At 44.5% G+C, this 14,885-nt stretch overlaps 1 pseudogene; it reads right to left on the bottom strand.

Annotated features, from left to right (window-relative positions):
* Nucleotides 1-13,432: 13,432 nt before the first annotated feature.
* Nucleotides 13,433-13,550, bottom strand: LOC124728422 (annotated as a pseudogene).
* Nucleotides 13,551-14,885: the final 1,335 nt, after the last annotated feature.

Here is a 14,885-nt window from a genome sequence, read left to right on the forward strand (position 1 = left end):
CGCGACACCACTGGAGGCGGGCTGCACGATGTTGGGGCGTGAGCGGAAGACGGCCTAACGGTGTGCGGGACCGTAGCCCAGCTTCATGGAGACGGTTGCGAATGGTCCTCACCGATACCCCAGGAGCAACAGTGTCCCTAATTTGCTGGGAAGTGGCGGTGCGGTCCCCTACGGCACTGCGTAGGATCCTACGGTCTTGGCGTGCATCCGTGCGTCGCTGCGGTACGGTCCCAGGTCGACGGGCACGTGCACCTTCCGCCGACCACTGGCGACAACATCGATGAACTGTGGAGACCTCACGCCCCACGTGTTGAGCAATTCGGCGGTACGTCCACCCGGCCTCCCGCATGCCCACTATACACCCTCGCTCAAAGTCCGTCAACTGCACATACGGTTCACGTCCACGCTGTCGCGGCATGCTACCAGTGTTAAAGACTGCGATGGAGCTCCGTATGCCACGGCAAACTGGCTGACACTGACGGCGGCGGTGCACAAATGCTGCGCAGCTAGCGCCATTCGACGGCCAACACAGCGGTTCCTGGTGTGTCCGCTGTGCCGTGCGTGTGATCATTGCTTGTACAGCCCTCTCGCAGTGTCCGGAGCAAGTATGGTGGGTCTGACACACCGGTGTCAATGTGTTCTTTTTTCCATTTCCAGGAGTGTATTTTATTCCTGTGGCCAAGAACGACCTTTACCGATACAGACTCACAGGAACCATGTATTTCAGTTTCAGTACAAGATAAGCTATTCCTAATAGAAGAAACACACCACCGCCAATTGTATTTAGCGTATCCATTTTGAACACCGTTAGGTCTTTCGCAGAAAATTTCCGCTGGACTTGTCTCCAGCTTCAGCCAGCTTTTCAGTGCCTGTAACGATTTGAGCATCAGTGCTTTCTATTAGCGCTTGGAGCTCTGGTACTTTCCCAACAAAGATAGGACAATTCGCAACTGTTATGCCGATGGTTCCTGTGTATACGTTCTTCCTGTGTTCAGCCTGCACATTTTGAGATTGAAGCCCTTTTTGTTTTTCCCCGAGACACTCTAACCTAAAAAAACCGCCCAGGCCACGCCACACAGCCCCTGCTACCCGCGTAGCCGCCTCTTGCATGTAATGGACTGCTGACGTATCTAGCGGAATCTGAAACCCAAGCCAAGAAATCTGCATCCTACACGGTCGCAGAACTGTCCGAGCTTGTGATTCAGACCCTCAATGCAAAAAAAAAAAAAAAAAAAAAAAAAATGTCGTCTGACTAGGGCCTCCCGTCGGATAGGCCGTTCGCCGGATGCAAGTCTTTCTGTTTGACGCCACTTCGGCGACTTGCGCGTCGATGAGGATGAAATGATGATGATTAGGACAACACAACACACAGTCCCTGAGCGGGGAAAATCTCCCACGCAACCGGGAATCGATCCCGGGTCTTTAGGATTGACATTCCGTCGCGCTGACCATTATATAAATGCGTTGTGTGTTCTTTTAGTCATGTCCGAAAGAACAGACAGCACACAGGTTCGCAACTGTGAAACATATGTAAATTGAAAGTGGAGGGAGGAGACAACTGATGTCAACTGCATCGGAACGTTGTACGGAATCAGTGACGACGTGTGAAAATGTGTGCTGCACAAGGTTTCGAAACCTGAATCTCCTGATTATTAGGCAGCAGCGTTAACAACTGCATCATCTGGACACAGTGTTTCTCGCAAATACTAGGACTATCTCGGCACGCCTCCTACTCGACCCACATTCCCACCCAGTACCACCTATCCGCAGTCCCCACCCATGTCCTCCTGATCGCTACTTTGAGATTCCCGCAGGAGGACGGACGTGACTGTGCATCCGCACGAAGGTAGTGGATTCACTACGCACCGAGGTGAATCAATTATACGAATGCCTGGTGTGTGTTCTCTCGGACATGAAAATTCGAGAAATTGGAAATAATACAGAGACATACCGAGAATCATTCTACCCTCGCTCCATTCGCGGATAGAACAGTAAAGGAGGGAACAGTTAGTCATACCAGACGTACCCCTCGCCTCACACCGTTAGGTGAGTTGCGGGGTACGGCGTAGATGTAGACACATGAAGAAGAATAAGGGGCATTACGGTTCTTGTGGAAAAACGTCTAAACAGCACACCGATTCACCGCGGAATTCTGGCGGTATATGAACGAAATCCAGTGTTGTGCCATTCGTAGTGAAATTATGCCAAAAATTTAAGCTAGATCGCGCAGACGTGGGTGATAGTGATAGGGAAGAAAGGCCATCGACATGGGCCACAGACGACAATGGCCAGGGAATCGAGGAACCGATCCCCAGCAATCGCAGAGTATCTACCGAGAACATTACTCAGCAAGTGCTCATCTCAGTATGTTGTGGTCGTTCCATAGTCCGAGACTGTCGCACTATCGAAAGTTGTATTCACGCTGGGTTTCGCGATCACTATCAGCGCAGAGCTTATGACGTCGTTGGACTCCCTTGAGCGCTACTCGTTGGAAGGCAATGATTTCCTAAGCACCATCATTACAAGCGATGAGATATGGGTCCATGATTTCATACCTGCAACAAAGAGAGTGTCTGCGGATTGTGAACACTTCCTTGCCTCTACGGAAGAAATGCAAAGTTGCGCCATCAGCAGGTTTGATTGACTGACATTTCTTTATTAATCCATGTAACAATTTACATTGTGTGGATTTCGTCAGCAAAATCATATACAATACAATATACCTACAATTTTTACACATAAAATTAATATTTACACACATTTTTAAAGTATCTTACATTAGTTTTATATCCTTAAGTAATTTTCTTATAGTACTGTACAATTCTTGATATCATATTATAATTATTTCCTCATGTATTACAATGCAGGATACTTTAATTGCACTACATGTTTTAATTCAGATAGTCCATTGTTGTTGTTGTTGTGGTCTTCAGTCCTGAGACTGGTTTGATGCAGCTCTCCATGCTACTCTATCCTGTGCAAGCTCCTTCATCTCCCAGTACCTACTGAAACCTACATCCTTCTGAATCTGCTTAGTGTATTCATCTCTTGGTCTCCCTCTACGATTTTTACCCTCCACGGTGCCCTCCAATGCTAAATTTGTGATCCCTTGATGCCTCAAAACATGTCCTACCAACCGATCCCTTCTTCTAGTCAAGCTGTGCCACAAACTTCTCTTCTCCCCAATTCTATTCAATACCTCCTCATTAGTTACGTGATCTACCCACCTTATCTTCAGCATTCTTCTGTAGCACCACATTTCGAAAGCTTCTATTCTCTTCTTGTCCAAACTAGTTATCGTCCATGTTTCACTTCCATACATGGCTACACTCCATACAAATACTTTCAGAAACGACTTCCTGACGCTTAAATCTATACTCGATGTTAACAAATTTCTCTTCTTCAGAAACGCTTTCCTTCCCATTGCCAGTCTACATTTTATATCCTCTCTACTTCTACCATCATCAGTTATTTTGCTCCCTAAATAGCAAAACTCCTTTACTACTTTAAGTGTCTCATTTCCTAATCTAATTCCCTCAGCATCACCCGACTTAATGCGACTACATTCCATTATCTTCGTTTTGCTTTTGTTGATGTTCATCATATATCCTCCTTTCAAGACACTGTCCATTCCGTTCAACTGCTCTTCCAAGTCCTTTGCTGTCTCTGACAGAATTACAATGTCATCGGCGAACCACAAAGTTTTTACTTCTTCTCCATGAATTTTAATACCTACTTCGAATTTTTCTTTTGTTTCCTTTACTGCTTGCTCAATATACAGATTGAATAACATCGGGGAGAGGCTACAACCCTGTCTCACTCCTTTCCCAACCACTGCTTCCCTTTCATGCCCCTCGACGCTTATAACTGCCATCTGGTTTCTGTACAAATTGTAAATAGCCTTTCGCTCCCTGTATTTTACCCCTGCCACCTTCAGAATTTGAAAGAGAGTATTCCACTCAACATTGGCAAAAGCTTTCTCTAAGACTACAAATGCTAGAAACTTAGGTTTGCCTCTTCTTAATCTTTCTTCTAAGATAAGTCTTAAGGTTAGTATTGCCTCACGTGTTCCAACATTTCTACGGAATCCAAACTGATCTTCCCCGAGGTCCGCTTCTACCAGTTTTTCCATTCGTCTGTAAAGAATTCGCGTTAGTATTTTGCAGCTGTGACTTATCAAACTGATAGTTCGGTAATTTTCACCTCTCTCAACACCTGCTTTCTTTGGGATTGGAATTATTATATTCTTCTTGAAGTCTGAGAGTATTTCGCCTGTCTCATACATCTTCCTCACCAGATGGTAGAGTTTTGTCATGAATGGCTCTCCCAAGGCCATCAGTAGTTCTAATGGAATGTTGTCTACTCCCGGGGCCTTGTTTCGACTCAGGTCTTTCAGTGCTCTGTCAAACTCTTCACGCAGTATCTTATCTCCCATTTCGTCTTCATCTACATCCTCTTCCATTTCCATAATATTGTCCTAAAGTACATCGCCCTTGTATAAACCCTCTATATACTCCTTCCACCTTTCTGCCTTCCCTTCTTTGCTTAGAACTGGGTTGCCATCTGAGCTCTTGATATTCATACAAGTGGTTCTCTTCCCTCCAAAGGTCTCTTTAATTTTCCTGTAGGCAGTATCTATCTTACCCCTAGTGAGACAAGCCTCTACATCCTTACATTTGTCCTCTAGCCATCCCTGCTTAGCCATTTTGCACTTCCTGTCGATATCATTTTTGAGACGTTTGTATTCCTTTTTGCCTGCCTCATTTACTGCATTTTTATATTTTCTCCTTTCATCAATTAAATTCAATATTTCTTCTGTTACCCAAGGATTTCTATTAGCCCTCGTCTTTTTACCTACTTGATCGTCTGCTGCGTTCACTACTGCATCCCTCAGAGCTACCCATTCTTCTTCTACTGTATTTCTTTCCCCCATTCCTGTCAATTGTTCCCTTATGCTCTCCCTGAAACTCTGTACAACCTCTGGTTCTTTCAGTTTATCCAGGTCCCATCTCCTTAAATTCCCACCTTTTTGCAGTTTCTTCAGTTTCAATCTGCAGTTCATAACCAATAGATTGTGGTCAGAATCCACATCTGCCCCTGGAAATGTCTTACAATTTAAAACCTGGTTCCTAAATCTCTGTCTTACCACTATATAATCTACCTGATACCTTTTAGTATCTCCAGGATTCTTCCAGGTATACAACCTTCTTTTATGATTCTTGAACCAAGATAAAGAAAACTGGCGTTCTACGGATCGGAGCGTGGAGTGTCGGATCCCTTAATCGGGCAGGTAGGTTAGAAAATTTAAAAAGGGAAATGGGTAGGTTAAAGTTAGATATAGTGGGAGGTAGTGAAGTTCGGTGGCAGGAGGAACAAGACTTTTGGTCAGGTGATTACAGGGTTATAAATACAAAATCAAATAGGGGTAATGCAGGAGCAGGTTTAATAATGAATAAAAAAATAGGAGTGCGGGTTAGCTACTACAAACAGCATAGTGAACGCATTATTGTGGCCAAGATAGACACAAAGCCCATGCCTACTACAGTAGTACAAGTTTATATGCCAACTAGCTCTGCAGATGATGAAGAAATAGATGAAATGTATGATGAGATAAAAGAAATTATTCGGGTAGTGAAGGGAGACGAAAATTTAATAGTCATGGGTGACTGGAATTCGTCAGTAGGAAAAGGGCGAGAAGGAAACATAGTAGGTGAATATGGATTGGGGGGAAGGAATGAATGAGGAAGCCGCCTTGTAGATAGTCCATTACTGCGTAATAACTTTTATTTAATAAAAAATTTTTTAGTTTTGTTTTGAACTGTCCAACTGTGTCAATATCTTTTATATTTGTGGGTAATTTATTATATAATTTAATGGCATTGTAGAACAAGCTCCGCTGAGTTTTAGCTTTATTTTTCCTCTCTACATGCAGATTGTATTGGTTTCTAGTTTCATAGCTGTGTACTAAAGAATACCAAAGAATTTTTAACGTAGCAGTCTATATTATTTTTTTACATACATAGTACTTTGAAAAATGTATTCACAGGGGACAGTTAGGACTTCCAGCTTTTGCAAATGTTCAAGGCAGTGAGCCCTGCTGCCACCCTTCGTTATTATACGAATTGCTCTTTTCTGTAATTTGAAAACTATTTGAATATTTTTACTGTTAACTCCCCAAAATATTATTCCATAGGCAATAACAGAGTGGATATAAGAAAAATATACATATCTGACACATTTACTATCACACACTGCAGTTAGAATTCTAAGAGCATAGCATGATGTGGCGATTCTGTTACTATTTTAATATGTTCTTCCTACTTTAACTGACTGTCAACATGTATACCAATAAATTTAGTGTAGTCTACACATTCTATAGTTTCATCGTTTAACTTAATGTTGTTATAGTGTGGTTTTTTGCAGACATAGAAGTTAACAGCATTAATTTTTTTAACATATAGTGTTAGTTTATTATTGGATGCCCACTCACGTACACTGTTTAGTGATTGTTCAGCTTTTTCTTTCAGTGCATCTGGTGATTTGTCACTGATTAGAACATTTGAGTCATCTGCAAACAATATTGTTTGTCCATGCTTGATGCTCTGTGGGAGGCCATTTATGTAAACGAGGAATAGTATTGGGCCAAGGAGACTACCCTGAGGGACCCATATATTTACATAATTTGGGTCTGAAGTATACTTTACAATATAGTTTGAGCAACTTGAAATATGTGAGATTTCAGTTATCTGTCTTCGTAGACTACGAAGAAGATAATGGCAAAGGACGCAATCGTTAATACCGATTCGTACTGTGCAACAATGACATCGCAGTGCAACGCCATAAAGGAAGGAAGATTCCGTCGACGACTATGCTGTTAGGGACAAAGTGAGAGCTCAGATTACGAAATGATGGAGAAGGGAACCAGTTGTAGCCTTTTCAAGGAAACTAACTTGGATTTTTGGTGAGATATTCCTGACAAAAATCTCTATCTACATTTACACCTATACTTCGGAAGCATCCTTATGAGGTGTGGTGGAGTTTCAAAGAGGGCATATTATTGGAATGAGAGAATGTGATGCAAACATCCGGGAAAATGCAGCTCGTCTGGGACAAAGGGTTTCGGCAGTGTAACGAGTGTGTGCAGAATGGTTCACGGAATGAAGCAGAACACCACGAGACGGGTCAGGGCGCACGACCCAAACCACCCCCACAGAAGATCGACACCTCATCCGAGTAGAATTGCAGGACAGATCTGCCTCCTCCTCGGTTCTGCAACAGTGGAACAGCGTAACAAGTCGTACACTATCTGGGGTGACAGTCTCTCCGCCTACCTTTGACGAATGTGCATAGCTAGACGCAAACGTGTATGGCTCTGAGCACTATGGGACTTAACATCTGAGGTCATCAGTCCCCTAAGAATTACTTAAACCTAACTAACCTAAGGACATCACACACATCCATGCCCGAGGCAGGATTCGAACCTGCGACCGTAGCGGTCTCGCGGTTCCAGACTGCAGCACCTAGAACCGCTCGGCCACACCGGCTGGCGCAATAGTGTATGGGACGACGTTATTGGCGACAGGAATGTTATGTTAATGCGTCAGGATTGGCCAGGAGGGGAATGCAGTAGGCACCCGTTGAGGTGAAGAATAACACTATGAAGTTTTAATGCTGTTTACAGGCCTGGAGGAGCCGCCGAGACTGAATGGGCAGCCGTCCAAGAGAGCAGGTGAGGAGCGCGTGTGATCGGTTTGGAAGCAGCCAGCAGAAGAGCTTGAACGGCTGTCCACTCCCGGCAGCTGGCCGCGGTTCCACCCCCACTTGACCACCTCCAAGCCTCCCTATTGGTCGGTCAGATTGTAAGACGCGTAGTTCGGTAGTGTTACCTCGTCAGCAACATGTGAGTTTAGCTGCTGATGGCTCAACACGTGAGTTTCAGGGTGGTTCTATCCGGTTCTGGGCAACGTGACTGAGATGCTGCAACTTACCGCCAGGCAGAAGGCACTGACGAACATCAAGGGACACATAAAAATCAAACTTTATACTAATAAATCAATTCAGTTTCGTCCCCCACTGTACAGTTATCACATAGTGTTTTCGGAGGAATCCAGGTTCTGTATTTTTGGTCATTATGACCGCAGTTTGGTTGTCCGCAGACAGAGGGAGCGAAATCACAGTAATTGCATCCGCACAAGACGTACAGTGCCAACTCAGGGCCTTGCAGGGTGCGGGGTGCTATTGCGTGCAACTACAAATCACAGTTGGTGCCTGTTCAGGGAACTGTGAACAGTATGACCTACGTGAATGACATCCTGCGACCTGTAGCCATACCCTTTCTACACAACAACCCGGACTCCATTTTTCAGCAAGACAATGCACGACCACATGTTGCTGCACGAACACGTGCCTTCTTAGTGTCACAGGATGTCCGCTTTTGCCCTGGCCCGCCAGATGGCCAGACTTGTCGCCAATGGAACATATGTCGGATATGGCGTAACGACGGGTGCAGCGCTGTGAACAGATACCAAGCCGGACGGGGTGGCCGAGCGGTTCTAGGCGCTACTAGTCTGGAACCGCGCGACCGCTACGGTCGCAGTTTCGAATCCTGCCTCGGACATGGATGTGTGTGATGTTCTTAGGTTAGTTAGGTTTAAGTAGTTCTAAGTTCTAGGGGACTGATGACCTTAGAAGTTGAGTCCCATAGTGCTCAGAGCCATTTGAACCAGATACCAACCACCACAGATTAACTATGGAACCAGGTGAATGCAGCGTGGATGGCTGTAGCACAGAACGCCATTCGTGCCTTATACGCGTCCGATGTCTTCACGCATGGAACAAGTTATCGGGACCATGGCGGACACCGTGCCTACTAGGCATTAGGAAACATACTGAACCGAGTTGACTGAAATGCTAATCATTTCTGCAGAACATACTAATTTATATATCGTGTGAATATGAACGGTCCTATCTCTAGTCGTTCAAGGTGCTCTGTTTTTTTCTGAACATGCGTGTATGTTGCCCGTCCCTTCTTGAAACGCAAGTTCTCGAAATTTCAACAGAGAAACCTCTCCGTGATCCACAAGGCTTCTCTTGTAACGTCTGCCACTAGAGTCTCTTGAGCACCTCTGGAAAGCCTGGTCTACCGGAAGTCTGACAGTCTTGCATAAACTGAATGAAGTCTGCCAATGTGGCAAAAGACTGAAGGCTGGAGCTTTGTGTACGTGTAGGCCTGCCGACAAGCCAATGCAAGTAGACCCACCTCAGTCTTATTGCTCCAACTTACTGATGCTGCCAGCTCACTCTAGGTGCCACTAGAGGTTTTTTTACTGCGTGTAATGGCGAAATAATATGTCAGACTTACGTCACTGGACTCGCGAATTTTGTACGGTGTGGACAGAGCTATACCCGCCAAGTTAGCCGAGAGCGCTAATGCGCTGCTTCCTGGACTCGGGTAGGCGAGCAGGCCCCGGATCGAATCCGCCCGGCGGATTAGCAACGACGGCCGGTGTGCTGACCAGCCTGGATGTGGTTTTAGGCAGTTTTCCACATTCCCCTAGGTGAATATCGGGGTAGTTCCCACGTCCCGCCCCAGTTACAAGTCCCGCAGACATCTGAACACTTTCGCACTATTCTGTGGATTACACTAGTCGCAGACAGTTGGGGCACACTAATTCCGTCCTGGGGGGTACGAGGTGGCGGCGGGAAGGGCATCCAGCCACCCCATACATTGTCAAATCCAAGTGGAAGAGGTGGAAGAAGGACAGAGCTATACGAAAGTTTTCCTTACCTCTCGCAAGTAAAATATTAGGACTTTATTTATCAAAATTTAGGCAGTGGCGGGGACCGAACCCGGGACCGAAGACGTTTTGATTATGAATCAAAGACGCTAACCTTCTTTTTTTTTTGTTCATTTTTGATCGTTGTGTTCGGTCGATGCGGACGTCGCAAAACATCCTGTTCAAGTTCGGTGGTTGATCCTATCACTCAGTTTTATTACAGAGGCCAACCGGCTCTCTGGCCGAACACGCTGAGCTACCGTGTCGGCTCCCTAGACCTCGGGTACTTTAAATATTCCTTTTTCAGAAATTTTTATATACACTGTAAAACAGAATTAAAGGTTCAATTTTTCGAAACGCTGTAATTCCCACACATTGCGACGCTTAAGTTTGAAATTTGTCTTAATGGTGAGTACGTCCATCTTCTGTATTGTTGCAGAAGCGTTGTGCCCTGGGACGAGGCTTCAAACAGCAAGGCGCTGACGCGTGCGAAGAAAAGGCCACAGCTCAGAAGTTCACGTGTCTTGTAAGGTGAGTTAATGATGTCACAATGGTACCAAATTTCACTTCAACTCTGTCCAGTGCCATAGTGTCACACGTTTGGAAGATTGTCGTACCCTCTTCCCCCCCCCTCTTATCCACATTTCACCCCTTCTTCTAACGCCTCCGCGATGGATGTGAAATCCGCGACGCGAAACGTTGAAATCAAGCAGTTTTCTTAAGAGTGCCCTAGGAAAACGTTCCAGACACACCGCCGCTGTAAATCGACAGTCGAAAACGACAGTTCGCAGTGCGGTGACCAACAGGAGGACATTCTTGACAGCCTTTGACACTGCTGAAATCCTCGTACATTTCAACCCTTCGCTAAGGACGTTATGAGGCTGCATCATCAACGGACGTGAACACATCCATTTGGAGCGCAGCCTGACGGCAGGTTTTGCTCTCGTGTACTGGCCGGAACCTTTTTTTTTGTCATCAGTCTACTGACTGGTTTGATGCGGCCCGACACGAATTCCTTTCCTGTGCTAACCTCTTCATCTCAGAGTAGCACTTGCAACCTACGTCCTCAATTATTTACTTGACGTATTCCAATCTCTGTCTTCCTCTACAGTTTTTGCCCTCTACAGCTCCCTCTAGTACCATGGAAGTCATTCCCTCATGTCTTAGCACAGATGTCCTATCATCCTGTCCCTTCTCCTTATCAGTGTTTTCCACTTATTCCTTTCCTCTCCGATTCTGCGTAGAACCTCCTCATTCCTTACCTTATCAGTCCACCTAATTTTCAACATTCGTCTCTAGCACCACATCTCAAATGCTTCGATTCTCTTCTGTTCCGGTTTTCCCACAGTCCATGTTTCACTACCATACAATGCTGTACTCCAGACGTACATCCTCAGAAATTTCTTCCTCAAATTAAGGCCGGTATTTGGTATTAGTAGAATTCTCTTGGCCAGAAATGCCTTTTTTGCCATAGCGAGTCTGCTTTTGATGTCCTCCTTGCTCCGTCCGTCATTGGTTATTTTACTGCCTAGGTAGCAGAATTCCTTAACTTCATTGACTTCGTGACCATCAATCCTGATGTTAAGTTTCTCGCTGTTCTCATTTCTACTACTTCTCATTGCCTTCGTCTTTCTCCGATTTACTCTCAAACCATACTGTGTACTCATTAGACTGTTCATTCCGTTCAGCAGATCATTTAATTCTTGTTCACTTTCACTCAGGATAGCAATGTCATCAGCGAATCGTATCATTGATATCCTTTCACCGTGTATTTTAATTCCACTCCTGAACCTTTCTTTTATTTCCATCATTGCTTCCTCGATGTACAGATTGAAGAGTAGGGGCGAAAGGCTGCAGCCTTGTCTTACACCCTTCTTAATACGAGCACTTCGTTCTTGATTGTCCACTCTTATTATTCCCTCTTGGTTGTTGTACATATTGTATATGACCCGTTTCTCCCTATAGCTTACCCCTACTTTTTTCAGAATCTCGAACAGCTTGCACCATTTTATATTGTCGAACGCTTTTTCCAGGTCGACAAATCCTATGAAACGGTCTTGATTTTTCTTTAGCCTTGCTTCCATCATTAGCCGTAACGTCAGAATTGCCTCTCTCGTCCCTTTACTTTTCCTAAAGCCAAACTGATCGTCACCTAGCGCATTCTCAATTTTCTTTTCCATTCTTCTGTATATTATTCTTGTAAGCAGCTTCGATGCATGAGCTGTTAAGCTGATTGTGCGATAATTCTCGCACTTGTCAGCTCTTGCCGTCTTCGGAATTGTGTGGATGATGCTTTTCTGAAAGTCAGATGGTATATCGCCAGACTCATATATTCTACACACCAACGTGAATAGTCGTTTTGTTGCTACTTCCCCCAATGATTTTAGAAATTCTGATGGAATGTTATCTATCCCTTCTGCCTTATTTGACCCTAAGTCCTCCAAAGCTCTTTTAAATTCCGATTCTAATACTGTATCCCCTACCTCTTCTAAATCGACTCCTGTTTCTTCTTCTATCACATCAGACAAATCTTCACCCTCATACATGCTTTCAATGTATTCTTTCCACCTATCTGCTCTCTCCTCTGCATTTAACAGTGGAATTACCGTTGCACTCTTAATGTTACCACCGTTGCTTTTAATGTCACCAAAGGTTGTTTTGACTTTCCTGTATGCTGAGTCTGTCCTTCCGACAATCATATCTTTTTCGATGTCTTCACATTTTTCCTGCAGCCATTTCGTCTTAGCTTCCCTGCACTTCCTATTTATTTCATTCCCCAGCGACTTGTATTTCTGTATTCCTGATTTTCCCGGAAGATATTTGTACTTCCTCCTTTCATCAATCAACTGAAGTATTTCTTCTGTTACCCACGGTTTCCTCGCAGCTACCTTCTTTGTACCTATGTTTTCCTTCCCAACTTCTGTGATGGCCCTTTTTAGAGATGTCCTTTCCTCTTCAACTGTACTGCCTACTGCGCTATTCCTTATTGCTGTATCTATAGCGTTAGAGAACTTCAAACTATCTCGTCATTCCTTAGTACTTCCGTATCCCACTTCTTTGCCTATTGATTCTTCCTGACTAATGTCTTGAACTTCAGCCTACTCTTCATCACTACTATATTGTGATCTGAGTCTGTATCTGCTCCTGGGTACGCCTTACAATCCAGTATCTGATTTCGGAATCTCTGTCTGACCATGATGTAATCTAATTGAAATCTTCCCGTATCTCCCGGCCTTTTCCAAGTATACCTCCTCTTCTTGTGATTCTTGAACAGGGTATTCGCTATTACTAGCTGAAACTTGTTACAGAACTCAATTAGTCTTTCTCCTCTTTCATTCCTTGTCCCAAGCCCATATACTCCTGTAACCTTTTCTTCTACTCCTTCCCCTACAATTGCATTCCATGACTATTAGATTTTCGTCCCCCTTTACCATTAGCTAAACTAAACTAAACTTCGTCCGAACAGGCCATGAAGACCTAACGGCACCGACCGGCCGTCGAGTCATCCTCAGTCCACAGGCGTCACTGGATGCGGATACAGACGTGCATGTGGTCAGCACACCGCTCTCCCAGCCGTTAGTTTCCGAGACCGAAGCCGCTACTCCTCAATCAAGTAGCCCCTCAGTTTGCCTCACAAGGGCTGAGTGCATCCTGCTGGCCAACAGCGCTCGGCAGACCGGATGGTCACCCATCCAAGTGCTAGCCCAGCCCGACAGCGCTTAACTGCGGTGATCTGACGGGAACCGGTGTTACCACTGCGGCAAGGCCGTTGGCTCGGAACCATTAGGGACCGTTCAAAACCATCTGAAGAAATCTGAACGTGATGCGGAGCAGCAGGTAGTGCTCATGCTTTCTCAACCCTCCTATTTCGCTTCCTCCTCTTGCGTTATCATGGTGCGGGCACCGTAGGGATACGGCTAGCGAGGAATGCGAGAGAACGTGTGACAGAGTGCTGAGCATTTTGTGACTGTGATATGGAAGAGAATTATATTTATGGAGAATATGCCCATATCATTACTCGACAGGATGCAGTGCAATTAATGAAATTTGGATTCCCTCATTAACGAAGCCCGAGGCCCTGGGAACATCTTTCTACGAGTCTACATCTACGGTGACATGCTGGCGAACGACTATATCTCAGTTGGTCCCCACTCAGATTTGTAGATTGACCGTTCAGTAAACTGAACTGAAATCTGTTCCCTGTCTTGAATTCTGTAATTAAATGTCTAAAGAGTTAGTAAAAAATAATTTTTCTCTTCCTAATTTGGCCAGCTTGGCTTCTCTTTTCCTCTCTTCCCAGAATCTCTTCATTCTTTCACATCTTTTCTTTCTCTCCTCCTTCGAAATGTAATGTCTGGACTTTCTCATTACTGATTTCTCTTCAAATGATTTTATGCTGTTGACTTTGTCTCTCAATTCTTCTCTGTTTTGGATCATCTCTAGCGCAATGCCAGTTTCATACGCATCTCTTTTGCCCTCAGCTACTCACTTAGAGTGTGATTTAACCGAAGATATTTTTGCTCAGTCGTGATATTCCATTCTTCCTAGGTTTCTATAAAATTTTAGGCGTCGTTTCCGCGTTGTGCGTTGTTTTCTGTGTATCTGTAGAGCTCCTCGTTTTTCAGGTTCTTCCATTCAGTAGTCTTCTGAGGTTCTAAAATTTTCCTGCGAATCTTCCTTTCCTTCTTTTCAGATTCTGCCAACTGCCCCTTTGTATTTAATCTAAGACATTTCGAAACATAGAGACCTTCCGGTTTTATAACTGAATTATAGTGTCTGATTTTGGTTTTGTAGGATATCGCTCGTTTGTTGCGTCTGTTCTGTATTAATTTGTAAGTAAGTTCTAATGTTCTGCCTCTTCTTTTGACTGCCTCTTTATACAGTCCATTGGGCTGGACCCATTCTCCTAAGTATTTAAATTTATCCGTCCTTCTAATCTTTACATATTTTACCTCCAACTATTTCTCTCATTGGTGTCTCGTTTCCATATTTCCGTCTTTCCATATGAGACTCTGACACCAGTTTTTCCAGTCTTGCGCGTCTTTCCAGTTTCTGCCTAAAAGGGCAGTGTCATCGGTAAAAGCTAAACACATGATTTTCCAAGTTGTT

Source organism: Schistocerca piceifrons, chromosome 1, assembly GCF_021461385.2.
Source record: "Schistocerca piceifrons isolate TAMUIC-IGC-003096 chromosome 1, iqSchPice1.1, whole genome shotgun sequence".
NCBI classification, from domain to species: Eukaryota; Metazoa; Arthropoda; class Insecta; order Orthoptera; family Acrididae; genus Schistocerca; species Schistocerca piceifrons.